Consider the following 15,907-nt stretch of genomic DNA (forward strand, 5'->3'; position numbering starts at 1 on the left):
AATGTCTGAGAAGACAGCTGTGGGATTTTTCTCTCTCTTTTTTTTTTTTTGAATTTGTGTATATGGCTCTATGGGAATATCAGACATCAGTTGGAAAACAATACTCCCAGTGGTCCAATACTAAGCACAGCAATCTGCTTTGTTAATTCAAACAAATGTTTGTTTTGAGATGTTTTGCACAGGAACTCTCCATCACTCCCAGGGGGCCCTTACTGACATAACCTGGAGCCTGAAGCACTAGCTTAGAACTCCACAATGAAGATGTATGACCCAAGCCACTTGCTTGCATTTGCCATCTATAATATGGCTCTAAAGCAGGGATGGGCAATTATTCATTTTCCCCAAGGGGCTATATTTAGGACCAAACTATAACATTTACTCTTACAAAGACATAAAATTAATATTGAGCGGAACTGAGTTCAGCTCACTGTTGCCCTCCACAACAGTCCCAGTTTTTCATTTCTTTAGAAAATTAATTGCCAAACCCTGGCCTAGAGGGATAACGTTTAAGCAACACTTTCAAGGCTGTGACGCTACTTTCAATGACAACATATGCTGTCAAGAATATCATAGAGGCAACACTGCCAACACCCACCTAGGGCAAAACCAACAAAACGAGTGCACTGCTGCGCAGGAGGTGAAGGTAATGTGACTCAACCTGTTTGCCAGAGCAGGCACAGACAGGAGGGGGAAGTGAAAAACGGGAGGAAGTCTGTGAATCTCTGAGCACGGAAGTTGTCAAACCTCAGTGTATCACCTGTAAAAACACAGATGTAGCAAGTGGATGCAGTGCACGTGCAGAAATGGGGTAGAAAATGTTGGCTGAGAAAGAAAAAATTCTGGGTGTTTGCACAACCGATTGCATGATACTCACAGAGGGGGGGCTTGCTGGTGTAAGTACAGCATGTTCATAAAGGCAAAGGAATGCCAGCTGGGACATGAGACGGTGTGAGCAAATCTTCCTGGTATTTCTTTCTCCTGGCCTAGACAAATGCACTCTTGTGGCCTTCGCAACTCAGGTACTTTCAGAGAAACTAGAGTTGGCTCCAGAAACTTTGCGAAGGTTAATCTGGAGCTGCTGGTAAAAGCTGTGTCTGTGTAGACAGCGATACTAAAAATATCTACGTTTCGATCTGTACCAAAACTGAAACCGCAGTGCAATTGTGTTATCTTATGATAACTGTTAATAACTTTTTTTCATCATCTGAAGGAAAATAGAAAAAAGTGAGGATTAAACCTACATGGGATTTCTATCAAACAAAGCCAGGGGTTATCTTGCACAATGTTCCCTTGCTAGAGGGTCAGCAGGCTTTAATAAATCACTGTAGTTCAGGCACAGGCGCCCACTCATGTGTAAGTGCTTTATTTAGAGCTCGAGGAAGGCAGCAAAAAGTGAGCATGTCACAACAGCTTTGAGCCTCAATGTCCCTTTTTATATATAACTAACTGGCAAAGAATAAAAATACACACATAGCTGGAAAGCTTATCGTTGGGTCTTGAGCTGCACAAGCTGCAGTGTGTGGATAAAAATGCTGTGTGCTCATCATAGTCACACAGAGGCTCATGGTTTCTGTCACCATCCTGTTTCATGTAAAGTGAGGAAAGGAGGTGAGCTTGCTGTAGAATAGCCTTCCCTTGGGATGCAGTGATGTAATACTTCCATTTCCTCCTGCTTTACATGGTTGAGCGTGCTGAAAGGCAGCAGCCTAGTCAAAACACCACCATAATTAAAGCCTAACCCATGATAGACACCTACAAAGAATGTCCAATTTATACACTTGTCAAGCATTAAAAACAAACAGTTGTAGCAATGCTGACTGCTGCAACTGTGAAAGGTACACTCAGCAGCTTGTTTACGCATGCATTAACGTGCTCAGTAAATAACATGTAACCAGAGTGATCCACACTGAAGTTTGGGCGCAAATCCTCATTCGAATTCTCGCCATTTAAAGGCGCCGCACTTCGTTGCGTGTGTTCGTGGCGAGGGAAACGTGACATAACGAGTCGATTTAAACCACGGATAAATTCGGAAAACATCTAAGCAATCTATCGAAAGTGATATTAACGCTGTTTAGACTAAATAGTTCCTTTCTCTGCTAGCCCAGTGGACGACTACTACCAACAACAAAGTGGGGCTTCCGGTGGCAAGCATTAGGAAGCAAATAATAAACCCTTAAATTTACCACATTAAAGTCCAGCTTGTCGAGTTGGGTGCACGCCGAATTATAGGTACTTAAGTGCTGGCTGTGAACAAGGTGTTGCTCTCACACGAAACGCTTTGTCATGTTGCGGTTAAGCGAAGAAGAGTCAAATCGCACGGTATGCTAACTGTGTTCGGAGCGCGAGGACAGACAGCCGCGAGGATGGATGGAGGGGGGAGTTGTTGTAGTAGTGCTGGCGGAGGGGCGACACCGCCGAAGCACATGACAAACGCAGTGTCACAGTGTGGTGACAGGGATGCTAACACGGCTCTCGCTCCGTCGCTGTCTTCTAAAGTTACTCAGAAACTACATTCCGAGCATATTTTCGCTTCAGCTTTTGTTGCGCGCCGTAAAGGCGTCGACGTGTGAAACATGTTTACAATCGCTAAACCACACGAGCTGCAGTCCACATAAAATGCAAATAGTGTGGTATCCCCCGCGTTCTTTTACGTGTGTGTGTTTGTTTTCCTGTGAATTTTACCAGCTTGACTGTGCACATACCCTTCTCCGGTTAGACTGTGTCAAATGCATCCACAGCTGTGCCTTGTACTGGATGAAACAAAGTGTCAGTCTTCTTTTAGTAGTGGTCACCGGTGGTCGTCAGCAGCATCGAAGATAACGCCTTCTTCCCCCTTTATGGTTCGCAGTTGCTGTAATCACCAAAGTGTCTCCGTTACGAAAAAAAACGGAAAGAAAACAAAAAAGGGAAAAAAAGAAAAACGTGTCGGTGCTTCCTGATTTAGGTACAGTGGTAGTGATGATGTTGTTTGTTAAGGGGTGGGGCGGCGTGCAGCTGTAATCCGCCAAGAAATATGGACTAAAAAGCACGCTGGTGCACGTCTGTGCATGATTAGTGACTCGTGGTTCACGGCGGGGAGGGTTAAATAAACGTGATTTTAAAGTGGATCTCACGAGCACAGAAAACAGACGGCTGTAGGATTTGCGCACTCTGAGAGCAAGCTTTACAGCCAGGAGGGTCAACGATTGCACAATACAGGCAGGCAATCAGGTTCATGCTTTGCTCAAAGCCTCCAACAGGTTAATTAACAGGGTTTTTTCCCCCTCGATCGCTTTGGCGCAATTCTCATATCACAAATGCGAATCTTACCACTGCAGATGTAGTTCTCAAATCAGTAATGCATTGCCTCACCCACGCTAGACATTCTCGTTGTTTTACACAGCTGTGGTTTCTACACATAATTTACTACTATAGATATTTGTTACTGTGTTTATGCACTTCTCACTTAAATCTGCCAACTCATCAAAAAAGTTTGTACTTCTGTCAGTCACAGCTCTTGCTTGCTTTCCTGAATAATTCCCAGCATTGCTTTTAGTGTTTTTAATTTAAAAATTTTTTCAAAGACCAGTGTGGTCTTCTGCTGTAGCCCATCTGCTTCAAGATCAGATGTGTTGTGCCTGTTAGTACCTTGAACCTTGTTTGTAACCAGGGGTTATTTGAGTTACTGTTGCTTTCCCATCAGCTCGAAGTAGTCTGGCCGTTCTCTTCTAACATCAACAAGGTATTTTCACCCAGAGAACTGCTGCTCACTCACATTTTAGACTATTCTCTGTAAACCCTGGAGATGATTGTATGGGAAAATCCCAATACATCAACAGCATCTGAATTATTCACATCATACAACAACCGTGCCCCGTTCAGTCGTCTTTCTTTATTATTCTGATGCTCAGTTTGAATTTCAGCAGGCTGTCTTGACCATGTCTACATGCCTAAATGTTTTGACTTGCTGCTGATGTGAAAGGATGATTCAGTATTTGGATTAATGTAATGAGCAGTGGAACAGGCGTACATAATAAAGTGGTTGCTGTATGTATGTAGTGTGACTTTACGGGACTATACAGTAGTTGCTGCTTTGTTCATAGATGGTATATGTGTTCTTTGTCTGTTTTCTGATGCATATAGTTTAATGAGTGTCATTTTGTTTTTCTCCATTTCAGCAATTTTGTAAAGTTTCGCTTTTAACTTTTTGTTTCTGAATTTGTTTTAATATGTTTTGACAAACGTGGAAGAGTTTTGATTGTCGTAGTGCCTTTTGCTCAGTAGACTCTATGCTATGAAAAATGCTTGAACTGTTTTGAGAACTGCATTAAGAGGAAAGCTTTTCTGCTGTGAGAATTGCAACATAGGCCTGAGAACAGTTGATGTAGAGATGTGTCTGCTACTGGAAATCTGTGTGCCATTTATCTGTGCTCTAACCTGTCGTGCTGTTAACTTGTGATTTCTGAATCTGGTGATTTGGATGAATTTCTCCTCAGCAGCAGAGGTGACTCTCGGTCTTCCTTTCCTAGGGCCATCCTCACGTTCCATAAATGAACCCTGATAAGGCACACCTGTGAGGTGAAAATCATTTCAGGTGGTCACTACATCATGAAGCTCATTGACAGAAGGCCAAGGGTTTGCGGCACTTTTTACAAAGCAAAGGGTGGCTATTGACATATTTAGAGTTATTTATCAATTTTTTCTTTGCTTCATAATTATATCCATGCATATATATATATATATATATCAAATATAGCAGCATTTTCACCGCATTTCACCGACAATGTGTTAGTGGCCTTGTTCTTTTATATATTTCAAAAGGAGTCAGAAGTAATTTAATTGAAAATGTCAATGCCAAGCTGTAGAATATTCAGGAAAGTGTGAGATCTAGAGTTGTGGCTGACAAAGGCACAAACTGTTTTGATGACTTGTGAGATTCAGATAATAACAAATATCTTTAGCAGTGAAGTATGCATGGAAACTATAGCAGTGTGCACAAAAACAGTGAGGAAAGGTTAGTGTGTGTGGGGAAATGTGTTACTGATCTGAGAACTACAGTGGATTAAGAGTAGTGATAAAGACATTTCTGATGTGAGACCTGCATCAAAGCGATTGATTAAAACTGTAATAAGACTGCTGTTCTTCAGGCACTTAAAGAATTTTAACCATTCATATAGTTGTTCATACTGTAACTGCTGTCATCGCCATATATCTTAGTATCGTGCTGTGTCATATTATCTTTTACATTTTTAAAGAGGGTTTCTGAACATCTTAAAAGTGTAAAGACAATTCTGAAGCTCTGACCTCTGTTTGGCTCGTGGTGCACTGTCTGACTTTTCAAAACTAATAAAATAACCTCCTAAAGAAAGCATTGATGTTTCAATGCTTTCTTTAAGAAGACCACAAGGGGGCGACTTCTTTGGCAAAAAAAAGTTCAAATTGTATAAAAGTTTAAGCGAAAAAAATCACTTAGGACTTGTTATCTATGACCTTAGTAAACATTTTTCCAAAAAAATGTCATGATTTCAGGTGTTAAAAGTCTTATTAAATAAAAATAATATTTGAATTTTGTAATTTATGGTCTTTTTTTTTTACATTTAAGCGCTATCAATTGAATACGAATTGGCAACAAATGATAGCAGCAAATGTTTCAAAGTAGTATTGGAGCAACTACAGTATACTTTTATCCTCGAATGTTGCCTCATTTTCAAAGTTCTCACCATTTAAGTGCCAAATCAACTCATACACTCACCGCAGTGATAGATTATCCAGCAGAAGGCTACAGCTTTCCCCAAACCTTTGTCTGAATTCTGCGTAGATGAATACTGTCAGCCAGTAACACCTGATTAGAAATTCCTTTCATACTCTGTAAGCTATGCTGATCAAAATATCTAGAAACTTTTTCAGAGTATAAGTAGACTCAAGAAGGGTATTGTTCATTGTCTTTCCTAAAGGTCTTGCCTGACATAGTTTCAGATTTCCACGTCATGTGAGGTAAAAGTACTTTTACTCCAACATACATCACACACACACACAAATAAAACACAACTAAAACAATGAAAATGCCAAAAACATACAATGGAAATGAAACATATGGCTCCTAGTGGTTTACCATACTAACAATACAAAGCTGTGACAAATGTGACTGCATGTTCACGCTCTTCTGCATTTTCTATTCCCTTGTCTTCTGTTTGCTGCACTGTCCTACGTCCTTACACTTTTTTCTTTTCTTTGTTTTTTCAGAGAAAAACATTCACACATGACTTTGAAAGTCAGTTCTAAAATGACCAAAAGCAGGTCTCAGAGATAAATCTAAAGATGACATTATGATACTTGTTGGCCATGAATGAAAGCAACAATCTAAATTTACCGTAGCTGGAAGTAACTTGGAGATAAAAACTGAAAGATGCCATGCTTTAGCACCACGGCCACCATTACAGTTCATCATGTCTGCTCTTGCAATTTAATGGGATATCGCTTCTGCAGTGGGTAAAAAAAATGGCATCTGAAACATTATAAAGTGCATTTGGTATAATCTGAAAGTGGTGTATTGTGCTGGGTAATGATGCAGGAACACAACTGGGGGCAAAAATGGAAAACAGACTATAAAGAAGAAAGAAAGCAATAAAAACACTTTACAGGGTTTGAGAGTATTGTTCAAGCACTTGAATGTTATTATACATACTGTGTGTATAGATGTGCACATACACTATATGAAAAAAAATTGGGCCACATGGGCTCTTAATCCTTAAATTCAGGTGTTTTAGTCTCATTACCACAGGTGTATAAATCAAGCAAATAGCCATGCAGGCTGCCTTTACAAAAATGACAAAAAAACGGGTCGTTCTAGAGAGCTGCAGTCTAGTTGTTGCTATAACAGGATGCCACCATTGGCGATAAGTCAGTTTGTGTGAGTTTCCCTCCTAAGTATTCTGCAACCAGCTGCATGGCATGGGTTTCTAAGCCTGAGCAGCTCCTGTAGGCGTAAGATGTAGGTGGCCCAGTACTTTTTGTCCATGTATTTCGAAATAAGACAAACATTTGACCCAAAGTTTCAGGAAAAATTATTTGGGCTCACCAAGACGACTATAGCTGAATCAGTGGATCAGTTTCAGCCAGTCTTTGTTGTGCTACTTTAAAAAAAAAGGGTTACAGTTGTTTATCCATTTTTCTTTAAGGATTTTGGAATCATAGATTATCTCAGGACATTTTAACCATAGCCATAAATGTCCTACTTGAGGATGATCAGATTTAGGCTGTAACACAATTCTGCTTTGGCCAGAGAAATCAAATAGCTTGTGATAATGTATCCGGGAGGACACGGTCCATCCAGTCCAACTCAGAGCTCCTGATTTGTGACTGTAGAAGTTGGGCTTTGTGGGACTTAGATCGTGAGAGTGGGAATTATGTGGGGAGGGGGATGCTGGCAGAATCAACAATCTGATTGCTTACCAAGGAGATCAGCCCAAGGCAGAGAAAATGACTCAACATTATCAGTCATATAATAATAACCCATTAGCTTAGAGCCTGGACCGATTTTGACTGAGATACAGTAACTCGTTGTCATGGAAATAGCCAGCCCTCGGTCGAGGTAATGGGCCTAAAACAACATGGATTATCCATCACAGTAACTGAGGGGAGAGGGCAGTTGTTTGTCGTCTTATGTATCCATGCTGAGGAAAGCGTGTAGCAAGATATGCGGGGTCATATTTCCTTTATACAAATCATGATGTCTGGGGTTATCGACCGAAAACAAAATATGAGTACCAGAGGTTCTGTTTTCAGCAGTTGCCTGTAAGGACAGATGGTGAATTACAGAGCCGGGAACGGACGCATCCTTGTGATTCTGCGTTTTTATGTATCGCGGGATTTACTAAGAATAAATTCAGGGGTCTTACTTTCATGTTTTTATCTGGAAGGTTATTACTCTGATTGAAAGTGATCATGCATAGAGAAGCAAGACAGAGTTCCTGCTTCCCTGTTTCCTATTATCCTAACTAATCTGAACGTCTTCCAGCTACTTTATGAATGTTCATGTACCTGTAGAGCAACCCCTCTTTTTGCATCTATCATTTGAGTTGGAAATAAATCACTGGAGTTTCAGTATTGATATAAGGTCCATATGCAGAAGGCAAGAAGCTCTCCGAAATAAGTATGCAAGTCATCTCCACCTCCTTTTGCTCAGTTACAGAGCGGAGTTGTTAATTTCAGTAATTATGGCGCTGCATATTAATAAGACTTTATCTCAAAGCATCAAAAAAATGTATCTATTATTGAAAAGAATGTTAAAAATCATTCATCATTAATGATCTGGGAATATTTACTCAGTTTACCTTGTTCAGCGCTGAGGTGCAATGAGCGCAGACACCTCTTAGTATTAGCATAGGTTGAGTCAGTAAAGCCATGATGATATGTAAGGTTGGACAATCACAGCAGAAGTCCAACTTGCTTCTGTGGTCATTGAAAGTGAAGGTAAGACTCTCCGTATTTATTTAAATCTCGAGTGCCAAACTCACTTCACATCGTGGGCCACATAAATAGGCCGGACTGAAACTCCCCTTTCTGTCCGTGGGAAAAGAGTTTAGCTACACGCTTAATCCCTGTGATATATCTTAACATGAGAAAAAGAAGTGCAGTTTGTGCGGTGCATCTGAGTTTGGCTACATGATAAAGAAAAAGCTGCTGTAGCAAAGAAAGAAAGCAGTCAGCACTTTGGGCTTCTCTTTGAAGGAAATGTGTAAAACGATAGAATTAATTATTACTTAGTTACTTTGGTGAACTATGAGTGGCCATGGGGGAGGTCTTTATCAGTAGCAAACACTGTAAAAGATATGAGCATACAGTTTAATGTCAGCTAAAATTTATACCCTCTTACTTGTTCCAAAGGTGTCCAATGGGCCTCAATCTTCACCGTGCTGATTCTGGCCCAAGGGCCTCATGTTTGACACCCCAATTTTACATAAAGCCTTTAAATTAACTGCCTACTTAACTGACAAAAGCATTATGAAGAGTGGCAGGAGGTGTTTCCACATGAACTTTGGTGAACATTTGTGAGGAAATGTGAAACCTAAATGTTCAGAAATAGAAAAGCCAATTCAAAGCCACATAAACATGTGTAACTCTGCTAATAAATATCAGCACTTCTAACTGTAATCTGTGTCTTCCTTCATGTCTTTATCTCATTTAAAATATTAAAAATGCAACATTTTATCTCTGGTTCCATCTCTGGGTGGCAGAGTGGCTATTCCCACATCCAGCATCACTGCAGGGTGCACGACACTGACAATATTCATCTAATGTGTCATCAAGCTACGCTTCTCAAAAAGGGATAGTTTGCATCCAAACCAATGGGATTCTTACATTTTGTTTTCCAGTATTCACTAAAACACTATAATTAGGCTAACTGCGTGACTGTTATCATACTCCAATGCACTCAAAAGCCCTCCCCTCACAAAAAATGGACTTTAAAACCCGTGTAGGCACTGCTCCATCCTCTTGCTCCCCTCTAAAACTCCACCGCAGTAAATAGGAGTCATACATCACTAGAGGACTTTTTTTAAAATCTCACATCATAAGGCTATTATTTTCAGTGCTGCTTTATTTCCACCCACTGGCAAGCTCCGTTGTGTGTTTTCTATTCTGCCAGTAAATTTCAAGAAGTTCTCTTCCAAACCGGAAAATTTTCAAGGTAACAACAGTGCTTTGATGCTTCTTCGCGTTTGATGCCACCACATCCGTCAAATCCAAAAAGAAAAAGTATCCATCTCGTGGATTAATGAGCACACTGGGGCCTGAGAGAGAACGCAGTAAAGCTGAGTGAATATGTCTTGAGAAACCACATTAAAGAGGAATGATCTGCTCTCCTCCCAGTTTCATTCTCACAAATGTCTGTAATCCTGAAGAGGACTGTGATTTATATAGTGCTTTTATAGTGTTACTGATGAAGTGAAGTGCTTTCTATAGTCATTTTAATAACAAAATACCAAAGACTAAATCAGCATGAGGATTCTGATGAAAAGCTGTGAAGTGAAAACTTTAAATGTACCTCCATCTGCCGTCACCCTCAAGGTAGGTTTCTGTGTCCTGTTACTCATTATTTAACTGCTCTTTGGTCAACTTTACATGCCTTTCAGGTCAAGTTTGATCCATTTTGACATTTCGCAGCAGTAAAAATTTACTAAATACAATTATTTTTAGCCTGAGATGTGATTACTTTAACTAAAATGACTACAAAAATGCATACTGTTGAGTGGGGGCTAGAAAATTTCATACACGGAGGGTGTTTCAAATCAGATCATGGAAAAGGATGGCTTTAGGGAATGTTGAAGCTATGTGCTGTATGGAAGTAAGGTGATAACTGGGAATATCACCCAAACAAAAGGGAGTCCAATCGGCATGTTCATGTTCAGAAGAACTTCAGAGATCACTGCCTTTACTGAGACAAAGCTTGTCACAGCCTGGACAATGACTTATTCAGAGGATTTTCATTTGGATTGAAAGTGAAGCTGTGAGGAAAACTCCGGGTGGTCGTGTGTGCTTCGACTTTAAAGATACTGTCTGGTGACCGTCAGAGAACATATTGCCCTAAAGGCAAATGCTGACTCTGCTTCAAAAATTCCAAAACTGCAAACAGGCACCAAACTTTATATCGGATGATATAAAAAAAAAAGAGTCATTTTAAACTTTGATCAATATGTCTCCAGCACATCGAGGGGGGATGAGATAATAGATCTTTGTTATAGTTTTGAATTGTAAATTTAAAATGTTATTATAGATATAAATTATACACAGTCACTAACCTCGGTTGGCTCTGTGTGCTTAGTGTCTGTAGAAAATGGTTTTAAAAAAGAGAGCACTGATAAATTGTGTCGGTGACTTTCGGCAGAGTCTGTGCCAGCAGGAGTCCTCTGACTGCACTGACTGGGAAGCGGCTGTGCTGTGGTTACTTTTGAAACACGCTGATGTAACACGCCTATTTGCTGATTTTTGCATCATTCCTTGTAAGTAAGTTAAAAACGTGCCGGATGGGAAGAATAAATAAGACTTCTTAGGTTACTTAAACCTCATGGGGGGCAGCTGATCCCCCATGAGGTTTGCTTACACACCCCTCAGGAGAGCAGAGGATGTTTCAGTCCCTTTGTTTGACTTACTTCTTAAACACAACACAGTGAATCCGGTCTCATGCCAGACTACTATTTTGTTTCTTCCAGTTTTAACATTCTTCATCCTCACTGTTTAACCATTTGGCTTCGGATCGATTTGATCCGTGCAGCAATTTTGACTTTTCAACTAACACACTGGGAAAAAAAATGAGAGTCGACTTCCTCCTATACGGACTCCTCACATGGATGTGTGATCTTACCATTATAATAATTCATCCCAATACACAAATACATGTCAGAGCAGGTATGAAAGCAGGACTGTTTTAAAGTATGCGGATGACTCTGTTATTGTTACTCAGGCTCCAGGACTGTGATACCAGCAACTAGCCATTTTGTCAAGGGGTGTAACAAATCTTCAAACCTAACACGCAGACCGAAAAAACGCTGACATTTTTAGAAGGCAGCAGAATGGGCGAAATCTTCAACCACCCTCTTCCTCAACACATCCTGAACGCTCTTAGGCAATCTTTCTTGTAATTTCTTTAAGTATTCTTCAGGAAGAGTTCTCCAGGCTTCTTGAAGCACATTCAAAGCTCTTCTTTGGATGTTGGCTGCCTTTTGTTGTTTTCTCTGTGAAGATGACATTATTGAAGCACCGCTTCAGTAATGTCGAGGGCTGAGCTCTGGGGAGGGCAATCTATGAATGAGAGTGTTTTGTGTGTGTGATTGTATGTTTTTCTATCCAGTTATGCTTTTACTGCATTGGCTGTGTCTATCAGATGTTTTCCAAATGATACTGCATGGTGGATCTTAATCTCATTATGGTTTTCTGCATTCATAATTTCATCAATCTGAACAAGAATGGCTTCTCGACAGCCACCCTTGCTGGCGATCTTCAACTGTCGCCCGGATACATCTCTCAAGTCCTGTATTGGATCTTTCTTCCATATTTTTTCAGAGTCTGTTCATCTGTTACTATCCTGCTGCTTTTGTTGCATGCTGTTTCCTCAAAGGTTTTAGGAACACACTGCACACTGTGTTGAGATATGCCCGATTTTTTGCAAATAGTTCTTTGAGAATCAGCTTGTCAGTCATAAAATACTATTTTATTCCTGTCAAACTGTGTTATCTCTGCCATTTATCATAGATTCAACTAAAGAAATGGGAATATATTATAGGTTTTTGTAACCTGCTGCTAGTAACAAAGCGCCTCAAGATATGATTTAGATTAGGTTCTTTGCTAAGATGTCTGTTCTGTGTAGACACAAAAGTAGTCGATTCCTTTATTTTGGTGCTGTTTTTATGCTTGAATGATTCAGTCTCCATGTACACTGGAAGTTTCTGGCTTTATCCATCCATCCATCCATCCTGGGCTGGAGCCTAGCTTACAATATAAAGCACCTTGAGGCAATTGTTGTTGTGATTTGGTGTTATATAATAAAATAGGAGTGAACTGAGTTGAAGTGTGACAGAACCTGGACAGGTTACCAGTCTATCGCAGGGCCAACATGATTTGGTCTTAAGGTCCTCTTTTCTCCCCTTTTGCTCTCTGCCCTCCTCTACCTGTGTGTCTGTGTGTGTTTAACTCTGCTTGTGAGTTTCAGGGGCAGAGGCTCCTCCTGACTCCCATTTTTCCATCTGCATACTGTGGAAGCAATCTGGCAATCACTCACCTGTGTGCAGTCTGTGATTACTCACCTCCTACTTATGCCTGAAGATCCCACTCAGTCAATGCCTACTGTTGTGCCTGCAGAGCTGGCATAGCTCAGGCTCCTCTTGCTTTGAATGTTTGCTTTTGTGAACGTTTTGTTTGCTGTGGATTTACCCGATTCTCCCGTTGTGCAGGCACTTCCCCTCTGCGCTGATGTGCTGTGGGGAGAAACCTGTGGAGAAATTTCTCTGAAAGGACATTTGGAACGACTTGCCTGCAAACAAATACCACACAAAAAGGCCCCGGTAACTTCTCACTGTGCACCACTGCGCTTCCCACAGAACAAATTGTTAGTTATTCGATGAAAAACGTAATTACCACTATTGCTGCATAAAAAGGAAAAGAAAATACAATCAGTTATCCCTAGCCATCCATGTACTGTAAACCACCTTCATCAGTAACAGCATTGCCTAAAATAGTCAATTTACTGTTTAATGTTGCTGCGCTGTCACCAAAACAACACTGATGTGCAGATGTGAAGCTAACTAATGTGTATACCACATCATCTGTTGCTTCAGTATTTTCCCTCTAAGACTCAGTACTTGCCCACTTCTCATCACTAACAGTTATCCTGCAGCATGTACAATTTCATTGGTCTGTGGCTTCCACATCACTGTGAGCCTCCTCCTCGTGCGTCGACATCCCTTTAAGACAGGCGATAAACCCCAGACGTGCATTTGTTTGTAATTAGGCTTTGATTCAGTACAAACCTACAGACTGCCAGTGTAACTATGTCCTGTTTTCAGCTATGAAGGAATAATTATTTAATAATATTTTGGCTAAAATTAATTTTAGGCAGTGACCTCGGTAGTTAAGGCTTTCATTATATATCCGTATCTTTTTTCCTACTTCCATTGCTTCAATCTAAATGGCACCAAAATTTTTAAAATGACCATAAAGCTGTATTAAGAAAGACTTGACTGACATGATGACCTATTTTATAAATATTCAGTCAGCAGAAGTGTAACAGTCCAGTGGATAAGGGATTATATTTTGTCCTGAAAAGAGGTAATGTGCTTCTCACTCTCTCTTCATTTTCATGCTCTCTTGTGTTTTCATTGCACCCAAAACACACCTCAGATTTAATATTTCTATCTCCAGAGATAATCATCATCAAGTCACAGATAAATGCAGTGTGATGAGCCACGTTTTACTGTAGGTCATGTGATGGGGTGGGTGGTGGTGTTGAGGAGGCCTAGTCAGCTGGTTTCCATCAGGGGCTGAGTGTGGCCTATAGAATATATAAGGAGAAGAGCTCACCACTCTTCCTCCCTCTTCTCTTTGCAGATCACCTCCATAGGCTAATGGATGCTGGCTGCTGCTCACTCATTCTGATACCCACAGCTTACATGCATTTTTGTTTTTATAGATAAAGAAAAGCTAACTTTTGATGGTTGGATGTGTGGACACTCTCATTTTATTCCCTCTACAATTACATTAATTCATTTCAATCACTGAGAATGTGTACCAAACCAACAACAAAGTCCCACACAGGTATGAAATATGTGGTGAGCTAAGCTTGTACACCAAACCCTTTTGTTGGGGCTAAAATGCCTTAACAGCATCACAAAAACTAAGAACAAAGTCACACAAATCTGTGCACTACATACACAATTAAATCACATAATGTGACCACACATTTTCTCATAGACCCATATTTAGTCCGACTAGTTCCAGACTGCTCACTGTTAAAATTAATTAGATTTGAGCCACCTCCACACTGGCCTTTACTTTTTTGACCCAAGGGCTGCATCTATTAAACAATCTATTTTCGGAAAAAGCTTCAATTCTTTCATAACCAAAGGTATGAGGGGGGAAATGCTGAATTCATTCTGAATGGTCAGGCTAACAAGGTTACCACCCAAAGGGCACAAAGTCTCATTTTATAACCACTCCACTTTATCTCTACACTTTGGAAAATGAGTTCCAGGAAACCTGATTGATATTAAATATTACCTGGATTCACCCTGTTAGGTTTAATTACGAACAAGGGATGAAGAAGAGATAAGATCTCACACACAGAAGCCACCACAATGAATTTTGCTATGCATGACCAAATTACTTTAAAAAACTCATCTCAGGCAGTGTCTGACTAACAGGCTAATAGCTACTGTTAGCTGGTTCCTCAAATTCACCTTAAAATGTGTGTTTTTTCCCTCCATCAATAAAACATCCTAAATATCATTCAGCGTGTTAAAAAGCCAGTATATTGTGAGTCTTACGCCGGTCCTCACACACATTACCTCAAGATTTTTGTAAAGCTGTGGCATGGCAACTGTCTGTAACAGTTAAGCAATAAAAGTAATGAAAAGATTGCTTTACTTCCAACCCTAACTCCTGAAATTCTCAATAACTGATAACAGCCTTTTCCTTTTTGCCACTATCTAACAGAGCAATGATGCTTGAAATCTAGCCTTCCCCTTGCAAAAAAAAAAAAAAAAAGTGCTCTCAAGCATGCCTGATTCATTTCAAGAAGAGCTAAGAGCCAGATGCAGTGTTTCTAATTCATAAAAATAGGCACGCTCTACTCATTGGAAACCCCTACACAACCTGTGCTCTGATATGAAGCAAATCAAGCAAAAAGCTTCACCTCCAGCGGAGATTTGCATGGAACAGCAGCATGCATGAATTCTGTACAGCCTGAATACACCATCCTCTGTGAGTATGTCACAGAAGGAATCAGTGGGACATAAATGAGGGCTAAAAGGCCTCTGCTGCTTCTGATTGTGACCATTCTTTTTATTTTTTATTTTTTTTTGCAATTTGTCGTTAAGCCCCCTAAAGCCTGGTACTAAAACACAGGCATCTGTTAAAGTTAGAGCCGTCTAATGGGATTTTACATTCATTATTGTCACCAAAACAAATGTTGTTGAATTCTTAAGGTCTGAAAAACACATTTAGGTCTGTTTGCCAGGCCCTTTGGGAGCACAGAGTTGATACAATATCTAAAATATCAATAGCATGCACACAAAATGATATGTTTTATTACACTGAAATACTCTTGTGTCTGTTTGCTTTGTACTGCTTGTTGTGTGCCTGACCTTTGAATAACAATTATTTTGAGCATTCAGAGGTTACATGCAATTGAATCACGCCCAAACTGAATGTCTGTTGA

The 15,907-nt window shown here is 40.2% G+C and overlaps 1 protein-coding gene across 1 annotated transcript in view; it reads right to left on the reverse strand.

Annotated features, from left to right (window-relative positions):
- LOC100702442 (myelin basic protein) overlaps positions 1-2,262 on the reverse strand; it is a 51,135-nt gene extending 48,873 nt beyond the window's left edge. The window contains exon 1 of the mRNA XM_025911162.1: positions 2,184-2,262. The gene's annotated coding sequence lies outside the window, so the exon portion shown is untranslated. The remainder of the gene's footprint in view (positions 1-2,183) is intronic.
- Positions 2,263-15,907: the final 13,645 nt, after the last annotated feature.

Source organism: Oreochromis niloticus, linkage group LG11 (assembly GCF_001858045.2).
Source record: "Oreochromis niloticus isolate F11D_XX linkage group LG11, O_niloticus_UMD_NMBU, whole genome shotgun sequence".
Taxonomy (NCBI): Eukaryota; Metazoa; Chordata; class Actinopteri; order Cichliformes; family Cichlidae; genus Oreochromis; species Oreochromis niloticus.